The sequence below is a fragment of the Podarcis cretensis genome (assembly GCF_951804945.1).
Source record: "Podarcis cretensis genome assembly, chromosome: 5".
Taxonomy (NCBI): domain Eukaryota; kingdom Metazoa; phylum Chordata; class Lepidosauria; order Squamata; family Lacertidae; genus Podarcis; species Podarcis cretensis.
In genome coordinates this window covers 5,055,626-5,072,639 of record NC_137174.1, presented here as the reverse complement: position 1 = coordinate 5,072,639, position 17,014 = coordinate 5,055,626, and the positions used below count along the sequence as shown (strand labels likewise).

The 17,014-nt window shown below is 41.6% G+C and overlaps 1 protein-coding gene across 7 annotated transcripts in view; it reads right to left on the bottom strand.

Annotated features, from left to right (window-relative positions):
- A4GALT (alpha 1,4-galactosyltransferase (P1PK blood group)) overlaps positions 1 to 17,014 on the bottom strand; it is a 59,933-nt gene that overhangs the window by 4,215 nt on the left and 38,704 nt on the right. Inside the window, exon 1 of one of the 7 annotated variants that reach the window (XM_079975406.1) lies at positions 14,179 to 14,484. The exons of 5 other annotated variants lie outside the window; for them this stretch is intronic. The gene's annotated coding sequence lies outside the window, so the exon portion shown is untranslated. Of the gene's footprint in view, positions 1 to 6,727; positions 6,811 to 14,178; positions 14,485 to 17,014 lie in introns of those variants that run through there. One more of the 7 variants, XM_079975409.1, reaches the window with a different exon arrangement.

Genomic DNA, 17,014 nt, shown 5'->3' with positions numbered 1-17,014 from the left:
ATCATTTTAAGATCTAAGCAAGAGAGAGATAAAATATTAGGCCTTCATTTTGGAAAATCACTTGACATCCACGGCAACAGAGCTGAAATTTACAGAGACATACCAAAACAGCTTTTGGATCTTAGAGCGACGTATATAGAACTTGCAAAATTACTGAGAGGCAACTCAATTCCTTACAGGTGGGAGTTTCCTCAAGGACTATCTTTTAATTTCAAAGGAAAGAAAGTTAAAATTAGAACAGCAGAAGACCAACAAAAGTTCTTGAACGACCACGAAGAGGATCTACAGAAAGGGACAACAGGAGCCTGGCCACCGCCACCGCTCACACCTATACTGGCACCTACACCCTCGGGACCAGAGGACCAATAGAAAGGGACGTCACCACAGGACCAATAGATTGACCCAGGATGTCTCTGCAGCTTCTTAGTTGGAATATAAATGGCGGAAATTCCCCAGAGAAAAGAAGAAGAATTTTTCATATATTGAAAAAAGAACAATTGGACATCATCTGCTTGCAGGAAACACATGTGACCAGGCTCCATAGAAAAGTTTTGATTAATAAAAGATTAGGCCAAGAATTCATCTCATCGGATAAAGTAAAGAAAAGAGGAGTGGTGATTTATGCAAAGGAGAGCCTGTCACCAAAGTTTTTATTCAAAGATGAGCAAGGAAGAGTTTTGGCTATTGAAATACAGGCCCAAGGAGAAAAATTTTTGCTATTAGGAATTTATGCACCGAACGAGGGGAAATCAGAATTTTATAGGAAACTGCATGAGACAATCCTGGACTATTTGGACTACACCAACATCATTATGATGGGAGATATGAACGGAGTGGTCTCTACAAATATGGATAAGTCACAAGACCTAAGTCTAACAAAAGATGGCAGACTACCCAAAACTTTTTTTGAACTAACTGACAACATGGACTTAATCAATATTTGGAGGACTAAGAATCCCTTAGGTAGAGAAGGAACTTTCTTTTCTGAGGCTCATCTGTCATGGACAAGAATAGACCAAATATGGACAACTAGAAGGCTGGCACCTATGATTAGAAAAGTGGAAATCTGCCCAAAAACTTGCTCCGACCATAACGCTATGAAAATGGAATTAAGACTTACTCCAATCGGCTCCTTTAGATGGAAAATGAATGACACCCTATTAAGAGATCAGGAGATTGTGAAGAAGGCCAAAAAAACCTTGAAAGATTATTTTGAAATAAATTTGAATACTACGGTGGAAAGGAGAACAATCTGGGATGCAAGCAAAGCAGTTATGAGAGGGTTTCTGATACAACAGAACACGATAAAGAAAAGAATCTGGAATGGGAAAAAAGATAAGATTTTAGAGAAGATAAGAGATGGAGAGAAAAAGTTGAGATCTAAGCCAAAATCGAAGGAGATCTTGAGAGAAATTAAATTTTACCAAGCACAGTACGCGAAATTGATAAATCAAGAAGTTGAGTGGAAAATTAAACAAATGAAACAAAGATCATTTGAATCAGCTAACAAGTGTGGGAAACTATTAGCATGGCAATTGAAAAAGAGACAAAAATTGAATACAGTCACCAATCTAGAGATTGAAGGGAAAGATATCCAGAAACCCAAAGAAATTAGGAAGTGTTTCCAGAGATATTTCAAAAAGCTCTATACTCAAGGGCCACAAGAGGAGAAGGAGATAGACCAATTTTTGAAAACAAATGGTTTATCAAAACTTGCCCAGGAAAAGAGAACAATCCTGAATCATAAAATAACACAACAAGAAATAGAGGGTGCCATCCAGAATATGCAACTAGGCAAATCTCCAGGTCCGGATGGGCTTACCTCCAAGTATTATAAGATATTGAAAGATTATTTGATACAACCATTAATGGAGGTAAGCAATCAGATTTTGGAGGGGAAGAAGGCACCGGAATCGTGGAAAGAAGCCTTCATCACATTGATCCCTAAAGTGGAAACTGAAAAGACTCAACTTAAGAACTACCGTCCCATCTCACTCCTAAATGTGGATTACAAAATTTTTGCAGATATTTTGGCAAGTAGATTTAAAAAAGTATTAAATGAAGTAATTCACAAGGACCAGGCAGGCTTTCTCCCAGGAAGACATTTGTCTGATAATACTAGGAATATTATTGATATTTTGGAACTTTTGCAAACCAACATTAATACAAAATCAGTGTTAATTTTTGTTGATGCGGAGAAGGCCTTTGATAACATTTCTTGGAGGTTTATGAAGAAAAATTTGGAAGGGATGGGAGTGGGACGGGGGTTTGAAAATGGAATAGAGGCAATTTATTCAGAGCAGAAAGCTAAACTGATAGTAAACAATGTGGTGACAGAAGAATTTAAAATTGAAAAAGGAACACGACAAGGTTGCCCCCTATCCCCTCTGTTATTTATTTCTGTTCTGGAGGTGCTTTTGAACATGATTAGGGAAGACCGGTTGGTACAAGGAATACAGGTCGGAGTGAAACAATTTAAATTGAAAGCTTTTGCAGATGATTTGGTTTTAACACTACAGGAGCCAGAATCTAGTACGAAGAGAGTGTTAGAATTAATTTATGAATTTGGTCGGGTAGCGGGGTTCAAACTGAACAAGCAAAAAACCAAGGTTTTGGAGAAAAATCTGACACCTTTGGAAATAGATGGGTTTCAGAAAGAGACAGAGTTAAATGTTGTTAAAAAGGTAAAATACCTAGGGGTAAACTTGTCTGCCAAAAATTTGAATCTATTTAAAGATAATTATGAAAAATGCTGGTCAGAAATTAAGAAAGATTTAGAGATCTGGTCAAGATTGAAACTTTCCTTGTTGGGTCGAATTGCAGCTATAAAGATGAATGTATTGCCGAAGATGTTATTTTTGTTTCAGACCCTACAGATCGTGGACAGAGTGGAGTGTTTTGGGAAGTGGCAGAAAGATATTTCTAGGTTTGTCTGGCAGGGCAAAAAGCCCCGAATAAAATTTAAAATATTAACGGATGCAAAAGAGAGGGGGGGGTTGCCCTGCCAGATTTAAGGTTATATTATGAAGCTGCGGCTTTCTGCTGGATGAAAGATTGGTTACTCCTTGAGAACACTGACGTCCTAGATCTGGAAGGGTATAATAATGTTTTTGGATGGCATGCATATTTGTGGTACGATAAGGTAAAGGTTCATAAAATGTTTAAAAACCATATTGTCAGGAAAGCTATATTTATGGTCTGGACAAAATACAAAGACTTATTGGAAGGTAAGACCCCGAGGTGGTTATCACCAGCGGAGGCCAAGGTTCGAAAAAAACCCAATATGGAGGCCGGATGGCCGAAATACTGGGAAATAATAGAAAAAATTGGAGATAATTGGAGGCTGCAGAGCTTTGAAAAATTAAAGAATAGGGTGCAAGACTGGTTTCATTATGCTCAAATTCAAGAGGTTTTTAAGTCAGACAAAAAAATAGGATTCCAGGTGGAAAAATCGAAATTAGAGACAGAATTGTTAGAACCTAAGACCAAGGCGCTTTCGAGAATGTATAACTTGCTGCTTAAATGGAACACCCAGGATGAGATAGTCAAATCAGCCATGATAAAATGGGCTCAGGATATTGGGTACAACATTATGTTAGAAGACTGGGAAAGGTTATGGACCACTGGAATGAAATTCACGGCATGTAATGCCCTGAAGGAAAATATTATGAAAATGATATATAGGTGGTACATGACCCCAGTCAAACTTGCAAAAATATATCATCGGTCTGATAATAAATGTCCCTTCAGCCTCCTTACATTTCCAACATTCTTTCATCTTTGGTGGACTTGTCCAAAAGTGAAGGCCTTCTGGGAAATGATCTATAATGAGTTAAAAAAGGTGTTTAGATACACCTTCACTAAGAAACCAGAGGCCTTCCTCCTGGGCATTGTGGACCAAAAGGTGTTAAAGAAGGATAGAACTTTTTTTATGTATGCAACTACAGCAGCAAGAATACTCATTGCAAAATATTGGAAGATACAAGACCTTCCCACGCTGGAAGAGTGGCAGACGCAGTTGATGGACTATATGGAACTGGCGGAAATGACTGGCAGAATCCGAGATCTGGGAGAAGAGACAATGGAAGAGGACTGGAAGAAATTTAAGGACTATTTACAAAAACATTATAAGTTGTATGAATGTTAAGAATCTGCATGACTTGGAAATTTTAGCTCCTGCAATTAGATTAGGAAAATAGAAAGTTAAGTTATAAGTAAGAAAAAGTTGAAATTTAAAGTTATTTTATGTATTATCTTAAGGTATAAATATTTGACAAAAGGTACTTTAAATTTAGAAGTAAAACACTCTGAAAGATATAAATAAGATACGAAACAAGGTAATAATTTGCTGATATGTTTATTGTAAAGAACGCAGGGTGAGGGAGATGTGGGGAAGTCCAGTTAGTAACTTAAAAATGTATTTTGAAAGTTGGATTGTTTTTCTTTCTTTCTTTTTTCTGGTTTGTCCTTCTTTTTCTTTTCTGTAAACTGAAAATGTAATAAAAATTTTAATAAAAAATAAAATAAAATAAAATTTTTGTCCTGTAAATTGTCTTAATATAATGTAGCTTTACTTTTCCTCCTTTCACCAATTAACAGTCAATTATTCCCAAATCCTTTATATCCTTCCTGCTAAAATCATATAATATTGTTCCAACATCCTTCTAACAGATATTAATTTTACAGTGTTTCTGTAAATAGTCTTTAAATTTCCTCCAATCTTCCTCCACCGACTCTTCTCCCTGGTCTCGGATTCTGCCAGTCATTTCCGCCAGTTCCATATAGTCCATCACCTTCATCTGCCATTCTTCCCGGGTGGGTAAATCTTGTGTCTTCCAATACTTTGCAATAAGTATTCTTGCTGCTATTGTAGTATACATAAAGAAAGTTCTGTCCTTTGGCACTAATTGGCCGACCATGCCCAGGAGAAAGGCCTCTGGTTTCTTCAGAAAGGTATATTTAAATACCTTTTTCATTTCATTATAGATCATCTCCCAGAAGGTCTTAATCCTTGGGCACGTCCACCAAAGGTGAAAGAATGTACCTTTGTCTCTCTACATTTCCAACATTTATTATCAGGCAGATGATAGATTTTTGCAAGCTTGACTGGTGTCATGTACCACCTGTATATCATTTTCATTATATTCTCTCTTAAGGCATTACATGCCGTGAATTTCATACCTGTGGTCGATAATATTATGATAGCTGACTGGGAACAGTTATGTCCAACGTCTTGTGCCCATTTGATCATAACAGATTTCACCGTTTCATCCTGAGTATTCCATTTCAACAGCAAGTTATACATTCTTGGTAAGTTCTTAATTTTAGGATCTAGCAGTTCTGCTAGATTATAATAATAACTCTTGGCACAAGTACCGCTCCAGCAGGAAGGTAAACGGCGTTTCCGTGTGCTGCTCTGGTTCACCAGAAGCGGCTTAGTCATGCTGGCCACATGACCCAGAAAAACTGTCTGTGGACAAATGTCGGCTCCCTCAGCCATTAAAGCGAGATGAATGTGCAACCCCAGAGTCATCCGCGACTGGACTTTACTGTCAGGGGTCCCTTCCCTTTTTTTTTTAACCTGGGCAGCACTGGGGCAGGGCAGGGAGGTCAGGGCTGAGTGGACACACCAGCAGGAGCCTCTGCCAATGTGTCTGTGCAGCCCTGACCTCCCTGCCCAGATCCAACACTTTTCTGGTAAACCCCGTTCAGGAAAACCGTAGCAAAATTCTGCAACTCCACCCTGTCCTGCCAGCTTCTCCTGAAAGCTACCCGGTGTGGAAAAAGAACAACTTGAAAACATAAAAATTAAACTACGTTCCAAGCATTTCTGAAGAAATCTGGTTTAGGGTCAAGGGTACCGGTAATCAGCAGGGGCAGCTAACAATAGTGAGCAAGCATGTAAAGGTAAAGGCAAAGGTACCCCTGCCCGTACGGGCCAGTCTTGACAGACTCTGGGGTTGTGCGCCCATCTCACTTAAGAGGCCAGGGGCCAGCGCTGTCCGGAGACACTTCCGGGTCACGTGGCCAGCGTGACATCGCTGCTCTGGCCAGAGCCAGAGCCAGAGCCAGAGCCAGAGCCAGAGCCAGAGCCAGAGCCAGAGCCAGAGCCGCACACGGAAACGCCGTTTACCTTCCCGCTGGTAAGCGGTCCCTATTTATCTACTTGCACCCGGAGGTGCTTTCGAGCTGCTAGGTTGGCAGGCGCTGGGACCGAGCAGCGGGAGCGCACCCCGCCGCAGGGATTCGAACCGCCGACCTTTCGATCGGCAAGCCCTAGGCGCTGAGGCTTTAACCCACAGCGCCACCTGCGTCCCATGAGCAAGCATGTAGTTGCTAGTAAAAACTGTACAGTAAAAACTGTACAGGGATTGCTGCCAAAATTCTTATCAGCCGTACCTGTAATAATGGTCTTAGTCTCCCTTGCAGAATAGTAAAGTATTTTTTTTATCATTTTTCCTAACCCCAGACTGGCTCCATTTTCTGCTTCAAAGCCATTTCCAACCCACTTGTTTCTTGGGGGCGGGGAAGGATTATTAAGAGAGTTTTTAGTATGACTCCCTGCAGTTGGGCGTAGGGTTGCCAACTGTTCCATCGACCCCTGGATTGATTCTTTTAGCAGCAGCTTTATCTGCCACTGTAATATCCCCCCTCCCCGCAGGCACAGTCCCCCATCATCTCCCAAGACAAACGGTACCACCCAGTATTCAGTGGGAAGGGTACTCACCGTGCGAGGAAACCTTTCAATGGGTCTACCGTCATACCAGGAAGCAGGAGAACTCAAATAGCAATATTGATTTATGAATTAAAGCTCAACAGCTATAGAAAGAGCCACACCCAGACCACATACGTCTTAAAGAAACAAACCACTCTCACTACCCCCACAACTAAAAAGACCACATTGATTTCTGTGACGGGAAAAAGATAATTTGCTACTTCTATTGTTTTTATTAATTAAATTTGTACACTGCCCTGCTTTGCAAGCCTCACTGCTACAAATGGAGACTGAAAAGGGTTCCTGGATCCAATTCCCTATTTCACACTGCATCAGAATTCTGAATAAAGTTTATATATTTCTGTACCCCCCAAAAAAAAGTTTTGGGTCACCCAAAATACTTTTGGATTCCCCTTGAGTGGCTCTACTGCAAAGCACTTTTTTTGGACATCATCTTTTCTAGCAGGCCCCCTTCCACTTAGAAAAAGGAGGAAAGCAAATACATTCCCTTCTCTTGAGTTTGTAGTTAATGCATATGTTTCTTAAATCACTAGAGCATCTGTGTGTAGCAACCTAGCCAGCATTTGTTTGCCGTTGCCTGTAAAACTCCACTCCTAAAAGCAGAGCCAATTTTTTTCTCTCCCAACTTGTTGAGACACACACCTCCACACATCCTCTAAACAGTTAAAGCATAAATAAAGCCTTTGAATTCCAGAAACTAAGTGATTATTCCAATCAGATTCACTCAGGCTCCAAGGCCTGCTAACATTTAGCTACTCCACAAGCTACACATCCTCTTCTGTGAGACTGTCCCTTCCAAATAACATTTGCTTCTTTACAAGTCACTTATAGAAGTTGGGTTGGTACTGAAGCCATAATGCTTACATTGGTCAAAAATTCACTTTTGTTATGTGATCTTAGAAGGGGTGTGGCTATGATGGCTGTCATGAAGACTTCCTGCTTTTCAGAATGTACTGCCATACCACTGCTCCTTAGTAGAGAATCTCCTTGGTGGATCTGTGATGATCCAAAGCTTATTTTGGAGTGCAGACACTGTTCCTTAGTCATGAGGGCATCATGCCAAAAAACAAAAACAAAAATGAAGCTTTGGACCAGACGTGATACCAGGTGATATTGTAGGGGCTGTACAATTTGGAGCATGGCTGGGCTGTACAATTTGGAGCATGCAAAAACCAAGTGTGGTTTTAGCAAGCAGAGACAGCCCCCTGGTAGTGAACATGTCCCAAGCTTATTTATGGGTACATATATCCCAGTTCCTTATTCACAGGGACACTGGCAATTCTTGATGTGGGACTATCCTGGTTGAAAGAGGCTGTTGGTTTTTTGTATCTTTATTTTAGATCTTGATATTTATGTGGAAATTGCTCGATTTTGTTCTGCATTTTTTTATGTTTCATTTACTGTTTACAACCAGTGCACTTTTTCTAAGGAAAAGCGTTGCTCACCATGAAGTTGTTGAGGAAGTAAGTGCCACATTTCAACATTTGGGAAAGAAAGGTGCCAGTACTGAGACAAAACCCAGGTTTAGGATTTCAGTGTTTGATTATGTGAGGGGGAGGCTGCCAGTGTGATAGGGAAATAAAGCCCTGCGACCGCAGGAAATAATGTGTCCTTTTAAAACAGAGTTTTGGCGGAAGGCAGGGAGAAATTCCTGTGTGCTGGCTGGGAGAGGCGGCATGAAGAGAGTAGGTTTCATGGCTGGCTTCTTGCTGAAACTATGGAGGGAGCAACAAGAAACACACTTGGGGCGTAATGCTCTGCACTCCCTCCATCAAACCTCAGGTGTAAATATGTGTACGTCATCCACATTTCTTAAAGACACTACAGACTCCACAATGTCTCATTCCAGCGAAACACAAATCGTGGTTAAGTGCCAAGACCCCTGGAATTTTGCTACTGTTCAGCAGAGATTGGGGTAGCAGATAACAGTATTTTTTCATGTTGCAAGTCACCTTGAGCGTGGTTTGAACTGTGGAAAGACAGCATATACATGTATGAACATATGAAAATGTGAGTTTTCTGAATGATGGGAGGGGAGAAAACTGGTGGGAGGACATGGGAGGAGAATTTTTATGCATGACTAAGTGGTTGTCTATTCTACAGTAAAGGCTGCTTTGTGGGGGGAAGGTGTTGGTTTTTATTTATTTGTTTTACAGTCAAACAGTGCATTGGACTTTATGAAATCGATCAGTAATAAACATCATGCTTGGGCGTTCAGAGAACACCAGGTCACACCTTTGGGAACTGGCAAGCAAAGAAAAAAGAATAAGAAAAGAGGAATCACAATGGCAGACGTGTGCTGGAGTGATCACCTGAGCTAGAGCACACCTTATTCAGGGGCATACCTAGCCATTGGTAAGGTTGACCCCCGCCAAGGGCACAGGCCCAGGGAGTGGCAAAAATATTGAGAGTGTGGACCCACTGCCCCATGCAGAAGGAGGCACTTGTCTCCAGCATGACCATCTTTGCATCAATAGAATTAGCAACAGCTTCCCGTGTGTGTGTGTGTGTGGCAGGGCCTGAGCAATGGAGCCGTAAAGAAGACAGGTGAAGCTGCGTTTCTCTTTGCCCATAGTTGCCAGAGTTGAGGATTGACTGGGCTCACTGGCACTGCTTGCAACACCTGGACAAATTAACAACTAGCAGTGTCCTCTCTCCCCTCACCACCACCACGTGTGTGCGTTTGAGAGTAAAGTAAAAAGAGACTCAATCATTATTCACCCCGCCTGGAAATGCCCCTCTAAATGATTTAGGAAATATAGGGAGCTGCCTCAAAATGAGTTAGATCATCCAACCATCAGTGTCATCTACACTGACCGGTAGCACCTCTCAAGGGTTTGAAGGAAGGTGCGGGGGACAGGGGGGCAATGATACATTCCTTGCCAAGGGTGCAAGAGAGCCCAGGTATGCCTCAATGCTCTCCAGTGGGGTCTGGGGAGTTCACTGCATCCCACTGTGCCGCTCAAGCCTGTGTCTGCCAACTTGAAAGGCAGAACGGGTGCCACCTGGGAGTGTGTCCCTTCCATGGGTCGAGCCTCCGTCTCCAGCATGATTTGTGCTTGGTTCCTCCTGAATCTGGAATATTGGCATTAATCAAGAGGCGCTCCTGGACTGCCAATAGACCAGTGTTTCCCAACCTTGGGCCTCCAGCTGTTTTTGAACTACAATTCCCATCATCCCTGACCACTGGTCTTGCTAGCTAGGGATGATGGGAGTTGTAGGCCAAAAACATCTGGAGGCCCAAGGTTGGGAAACACTGCAATAGACTGCAATCAACCAGCTGCCCAAAGTGCAGGAGGAAAATGCGGTCAGCTGCAAAAATGATGTAATGAAGATTGACTGTCAGGGACTGGAATGAAGAGGAAGAGGAATGGTGGAGATCGCCGCCAGCCCCCACTTCTCCTGTAGCTGACAGGGAAGAGGGAGGCCGGGTTGAGTTACAGCCGAGCTGTGAGGGAGAAAACAAGCCAGAGACAGGCAAGCAGCCAAGTTATGAGGAGTTAGGAGAAGCAGCGGGGGAGATAGAGCAGCCAGCAGACATGATACGCCATCCCCTAGAATGCGACATTCATTAAGGGTGCAAGAGCAACGAATGCAGAGGTGTTTGTCCATGGGGTCATGGGGTCTTTGTAGGGTCAGAGGCTGTTGGGAAAGAGGGAAGAGGGAGGAGCCAGAGCGAGCAACTCCATAATGGAGAAAGGACTGGATTCTCTGTCTGCCACCATAATGACTGAATAAATCATAAGTAAAAGCTTTCTTGTTTTCTCCCTGCTTCTTGAAATCATGAGGGGGAGGGAGAGAATTCCTCAAGCTGACGGATGCAACTGAACACTAAATAAGAAATGATGCAGCTATGGGAGGAAACGATCAACATGTATGTTTGCAACAGGAGCGGGAAACCTGATTTTAAGAAATTGTTAGCACCTCTGGCAATGGCTGAATTCCTCTAATTGGGAGGAATTTACTCCGTGGAAACAGGGTCTGGCCGCCACGGCAAAGGCGGAGACCCCCTAAAAATCACAGGCGGGAGAAGCCTGTGAACCTGGGATTCGGCTGGCACCTTTTGCGCCTCCCCTACTCGTGGGGAAACCCGGTTTCAGGGATCCAGAGTGACGTGGGGTGAGCGGCGCGGTGCTTCGAATTGATTGCTTCTTTCACGGAGTGAAGCCGCATTGCTGTTGCCGGAGAGCGCTGACTTTTTCCTGTGGACAACTCGATTTTAAACAACTACCCGTGAGTAGAAGGGAAAATTGGATCTATAAATGTCTTAATTTGGCACCGAAACGGGAAGGTTTCAAACAGGAAGTCCGCCTTCCCCTTTTGTAAATAGATTGAAGCAAAGACGCTGCAAGCTAAGGTCTTGGAAAGTCCGCAAAGGATTAAACTTCCATCGATTAAACTATTAAACCCCCCTTGGAAGCAGGAGAAGAGGGGGGAAATTTTGGATCGTGCAAGCCTGCAGGAGAGAGTGATGAAAATTAAATCACCGCTGCTCTGAACCTGGAAAGGGGCTGCCAGTGAGATTGACGTTTTGAAGTTCATTGGCTGTGACTAGATCGTATGTTGACAGTTAGCTAAATAAGAGAAATATATTGTTTCCATTGTCCTCTTCTGCGTTTAAAAAGGAGGAAAGGTAACTGAAAATTGAAACTATCTTTACTGCTTGAACTGTGCTTAAAAGGATTGATACAAATAGAAACTGTTTCCCTCTAGAGGGAGCCTTTGAAACTGTTATAAGAGCTGAGCTGGGGGAACCAGCTGCAAGATAAGAGACTGTGAGAATCAGGGATTGACCTTGGACTATTTGAGAATGTCGACAGAAGATGCTTTAGTGATTGCATTATGCAAGATAAGTCACTCGTTGGAAGAGCTCCACAAGAATACGGATGTTATGGTTATGAAAATTGATAACTTCGGACAAAAAGTGACTAATTTGGGACAAAAAGTGAACATCAATACAGAAATTATTCAGGATCTGATACAGGAATCTACTTTGACAGGGCAAATTGTCGAGAAGGCGAAGGAGAAAGTTGTTGTTGTTGTTGAACCTAAAGTAATACAAGTGGGAGCCCCAGCCTTACAGAGGCAAATTGAGGACTATAAAAGTTGAGGCCTTTTATGATTGAATTTAGAAAAGGTCAGATTTTGAGGATCGGACTGGAGAAGGAAAGTTGGATAGATCCCTTCATGCAGGGATTTACTGACCTTTGGGATTTGGACTTGGGTTGTGAGGAGACTAGAGCTGTGGGGGCTTTAGATTTGGAGGAATTTTGAAACACGTCCTGAAATACCTTATGGATTTTAGATTTAACCATGGAGATTTGGCTGACCTGTCAAGAAGGAATAAAAGCATTGCTAGGTTGGAGCTTCCCCGAGATCTGCTCTTCAGAATCAAAGGAAGGAAAATAAGAACAAGATCAGTAGAAGATGCATGTATAAATATGAAAAAGACCTGCAGAAGGGACTTGGAAAAGTGTTAAGAGCCTTGGACAAAAGATCACCAGGTTGATGGACTATATGGAGTTGACGAATGACTGGCAGAATCCGAGACCAGGGAGAAGAGATGGTGGAAGAAGATTGGGAAAAGTTTAAAGTTTATTTTTAGAAATAGAAATATTGTAAAATTATTGAGTGTTAAAAAAATGTTGGAATGAAATCTTGTGGCATTAGTAAAAATGTTATAAGGAGTTAAGCATAAATAAGCATTATAGTATTAATGGAAAATAAGGGTAAAAATATGTTAAGATATTTCTATGACAGAAAATAGAGAAAGATGGAAAGGAATTGCTGAAACAATTAATAGAAGTGGAATACAAAAAGGGAGGTGAGAGGAGGTCGATGAAACAAGGGAATGAAAGATAGACTACTGAAATGGTATGATGTATGTTTTTAAATTGTTTTTGCTTTGTTTTGTTTAGTTTAATGTGTTGAGTTTTGTATTGTTCATATATTGTATTGTGTTGTTTTTCCCTTTCTTGTTTTTTTTTCTTTTTTCTTTTTTCTTCTCTTTCTTTTTTGTAAGTTTTAAAAGTAATAAATATTAATTTTTTTAAAAAAGGATATTTCCGTTCCACCGGAGTTGACGTGGAGGCAGTGATGGCCTTTGTCTCCCTGGCAGTATCCCAACAGTAATTTGGTTGGATTTGTAATAATTTGGAAAAAAATAATTGGAAAAAAAGAGAGAACCCAGGTATGCCTCTGTCCTTATTCCAGATTTAGAAGATGTGGAACAGGGAGGGAGAACATTGAACAGAATTTAAGCATTTACAGTTCCAGCCTTCCCTTCTCATACGTATTCACCCATTTCTGGTTAGCGTTTCTATTAACAATGTTGTTGCAGGATTGAGGGCATTAAAAAAAATCCTACTTTGATTGGCAAATGGTAACTCTTATTCAGCTTATTTTCTCCTGTGAAGAGAGATGTTGTGGCAGTTCCATTTTAAAGGCATGAGATGTTTTTTTGAAAATAAGAGTCAAGTGTGAACGCTTGACATTTGGGCAAAAAATGGAAATATATATATTTGACTCATTTAAGACTTTTAAGGCCAAGTGTAACATGACAGGAAAAACCAAAACACAGCCGTTCTTCAAAATATGCACTGGTCTGAACTTTGAAATGTAGTTCTCCAAACAACCATTTACAAAAAATGCATATATATGGGGAAAGTATTCATAAGCACAACCGTATTTATATTAATGACAATAACATATCAAAAATGCAGTGTGCTGGGAGAAATTGCCTGAAAAAATGTGTACATTACGGCATACAAAAATGTCTTTATTGGGAAAATTTCACATTAAAGTACTGAGGATTTTTTAAATAAAAAAAGACAACAAAATGTGGAGAACTGAATTTAAGATCGAAAAAAATGAGGAATGGGGAGAATAAAAATTGGCAGCACCTTTCTACAAATGGGTTACTGGCAACAGGATTTCTAAAAAGTATTTTATTCTAAATATAAATGCATACACAAAGGCAAGAAAACAACAAAGTAATAATTACAACTAATTGTGTGTGTGTGTGCATACAGCCTAATATTTCTTATTGTTTCTCTCTCCCCAAAATTATATTTAGTCATGTAATGTTTTTTTCAAATCTTATTTATATTTTTTAAAAATTAAAATCCTTCAAATAGCACTAAGTTTTATTTACTTTTCCCAGAACTGGTGACCATGAACTTTCAAACTGTTCTGACTTTTGATCTTACTTTTCCAGTAAGCTCAGATACCCACTTTATCCTGCTATTCTTACAATGTAGGCAATTCCAAAGTTCTCCATTGTGCAGCTAATAACATTTTTGCAGCTCTTGTTAAATTCCCAAACAGTGGTGTCTAGTTGGACTGATTCTAGTGCCAAGGACATCGTATGAATGCTGCAGAGCAAATGAACAAAATAACTTGCATGCATGATATGAGAAAAAAAGGCACCTGGAAGGACTCACAGTTTGTCACTTAAGCTCAGCAGGGCCATTCTTTGTGACTTTCCATTGCTTTCTGTAAAGAAGGTAGGTACAGATCTGATCCAGCAGAAAGAGATTCTGAAGAGGCATGAATGCTTGATCTCAGCCCTGGGTAGATGTGTGTGTTTTTGGAACTACGATTTGCATGTCTAAGTTCCTCTTTCTCTTGCTGGCCGTTGGTTCATTTTGCTGCCTCCCAATACTCTTCTCTTTCTCTTTCTCTTTCTCTGAGTGCTTTCAGAGGGAAAGTTCTTCTCAGCATTCTTTAATGATTAGTGTGAAAAAGAACCCTCCTCCTGGAAGCACCCACAGAATTTAATAACTACTTATTTGTTTAAAAGCATTTATAAACGTCTTAATAAAATTTAAATAATTTGTAAGCATCGTACAACATAAAAGAGCAAACAATATCATGAGAACAAAAATGCTGCACGAAAGTGCCAAAACTGTAGTATAAAAACCATACATAAACACACACACAAGGAATTCAAACAAAGAAAACCAGCGTTCTGTCTTAGGGGTCAGGGAATGTGTGCACACAGCAGTTTAGAGTGGATATGATGCACTTCTGGTGTGCATGCTTTTCATATCACCCACACAATGTTGTCCTAATCAAAATGGCAGCCCCCATGTCTCCCCCCCAACATTAAATCAGATTTTCCCGATCTGCAGATAATCCTCTAGAAGAAGAAGAAATAATCCAACATCAATTGGCATGTTACTCCAGTGTGGACACACTGAGGGAACAGTGAGGGAACAGCTGCAGTCACCTGTGGTTCCTGCGCAATGTTTGCCATCTTGCCAAAGGTTGCAGGCAGCTTTACCTGCAGCAATTGCATGTTGGTTGCCCTCTTAAAAGACAAAGTCCAGCAACTGGAGGAACGTGTAGCTACGCTCCAAAGAATTAGAGAGCTGGAGGTCTTTTTGGAAGCAACAGAGCACACCGTCTCTACCAAAGAGGAGACAGGGGACTCCCCTGAGAAGGAGGCTAGTTCACCAACACAGGAGCCAGATATATGGAGAAACGTGACTCAAAGAAGTAGGAGGCCCAGGGTTCGCTCTGATTGTTTAGAAATACACAATCGCTTTGAGGTCCTCTCCCCTAGCATGGAAGACGAAGAGCAGACTCCATTTGAGGATCTCTCCCTCATTACAGTTGATCAGGTATATGAAGACAAGCAGCAAAGTCAGTCCTCAGGGAATGTGCAGGCGACCTTGGAATGGACAGCTCACGGAAGAACCCCGACCAAACCTAAGAAGAGGCGTGTAGTGGTGATAGGGGATTCCCTACTGAGGGGAACAGAAGCAGTGATCTGTGGGCCTGACAAGATGTCTCGGGAAGTGTGCTGTCTCCCCGGGGCTAAGATCCAAGATGTAACTGAACGACTGCAAGGAATCATAAAACCCACTGACAAATACCCCTTCCTCTTGGTTCATGTGGGAACCAATGACACTGCAAGCAATAGCCTCCAGAAGATCAAAAGAGACTATGAGGCTCTGGGCAGGAAATTGAAGCAATTAAATGCACAAATTGTCATCTCATCTGTCCTCCCAGTTGAACGACGTGGCCCAGGGAGAGAGGGAAAAATAGTGGAAGTGAACAGCTGGCTTCGCAAATGGTGTAAACAGGAACGGTTTGGATTCTTAGATCACGGACTGCAGTTTCTTGAAGATGGACTTCTGGCAAGCGATGGGCTGCACCTCACAACGGTTGGGAGGAATGTTTTTGCCAAAAATCTCAGAAACCTCATCAGGAGGGCTTTAAACTGACTAATGTGGGGGAGGGAGACAGTGCTCCTGAAGGCAGGAGTCTATCAGTTGATGAAGATGATCATCCAAATGTCATAGACCGAATGGAGCAAACAGCACGCAGACCTAGTGGTGGGAGGAAAAAATCCTTAAATAAGAGACACGGGGGAATGATTAATGGACTTCAATGTCTGTACACTAATGCGCAAAGCATGGGAAATAAACAAGATGAGCTTGAGCTCTTGGTACAGCAAACTAAATATGACATAATAGGCATCACTGAAACCTGGTGGGATAACTCCCACGACTGGAATGTAATAATGGAGGGATACAATCTATTTCAGAGAAACAGACCAGACAAGAAAGGAGGAGGAGTGGCATTATATGTCAGGGATGTGTATACCTGTGAAGAGATCCAAGATTTAGAACCTCAAAGCCAAAGTGAGAGCATTTGGGTCAAAATTAAGGGAGAGAAGAATAACAGGGATCTCATTGTGGGAGTTTACTATAGATCCCCAAGCCAAACAGAGGACATAGATGATGCCTTCCTGGAACAGATGGCCAAGCATGCAAAAGGAAGGGAGATAGTAGTAATGGGGGACTTCAATTACCCGGATATTTGTTGGATGTCAAACTCAGCCAAGAGCATAAGGTCAAATAAATTCCTCACTGGCCTTGCAGACAACTTCCTTGTCCAGAAAGTGGGAGAAGCAACAAGAGCAACAGCCATTTTAGATCTGGTCCTAACCAATGTTGATGACCTGGTTAGTGGGGTAGAAGTGGAAGGATCATTAGGCGCGAGTGATCATGCTCTTCTGAAGTTTACTATACAGCGGAAAGGAGCAGCCAAGCATACCAGGACTCAATTTCTTGACTTTAAGAAAGCCGACTTCATAAAACTTAGGGAAGTGCTGGGTGAGATCCCATGGACAGTAATACTAAAAGGAAAGGGAGTTCATGATGGCTGGGAGTTTGTTAAGAGGGAGATAGTAAAAGCACAACTTCAGGCAATACCAATGAGACGGAAACATGGAAGGTGCCTAAAGAAGCCAGGGTGGCTATCTAAAGA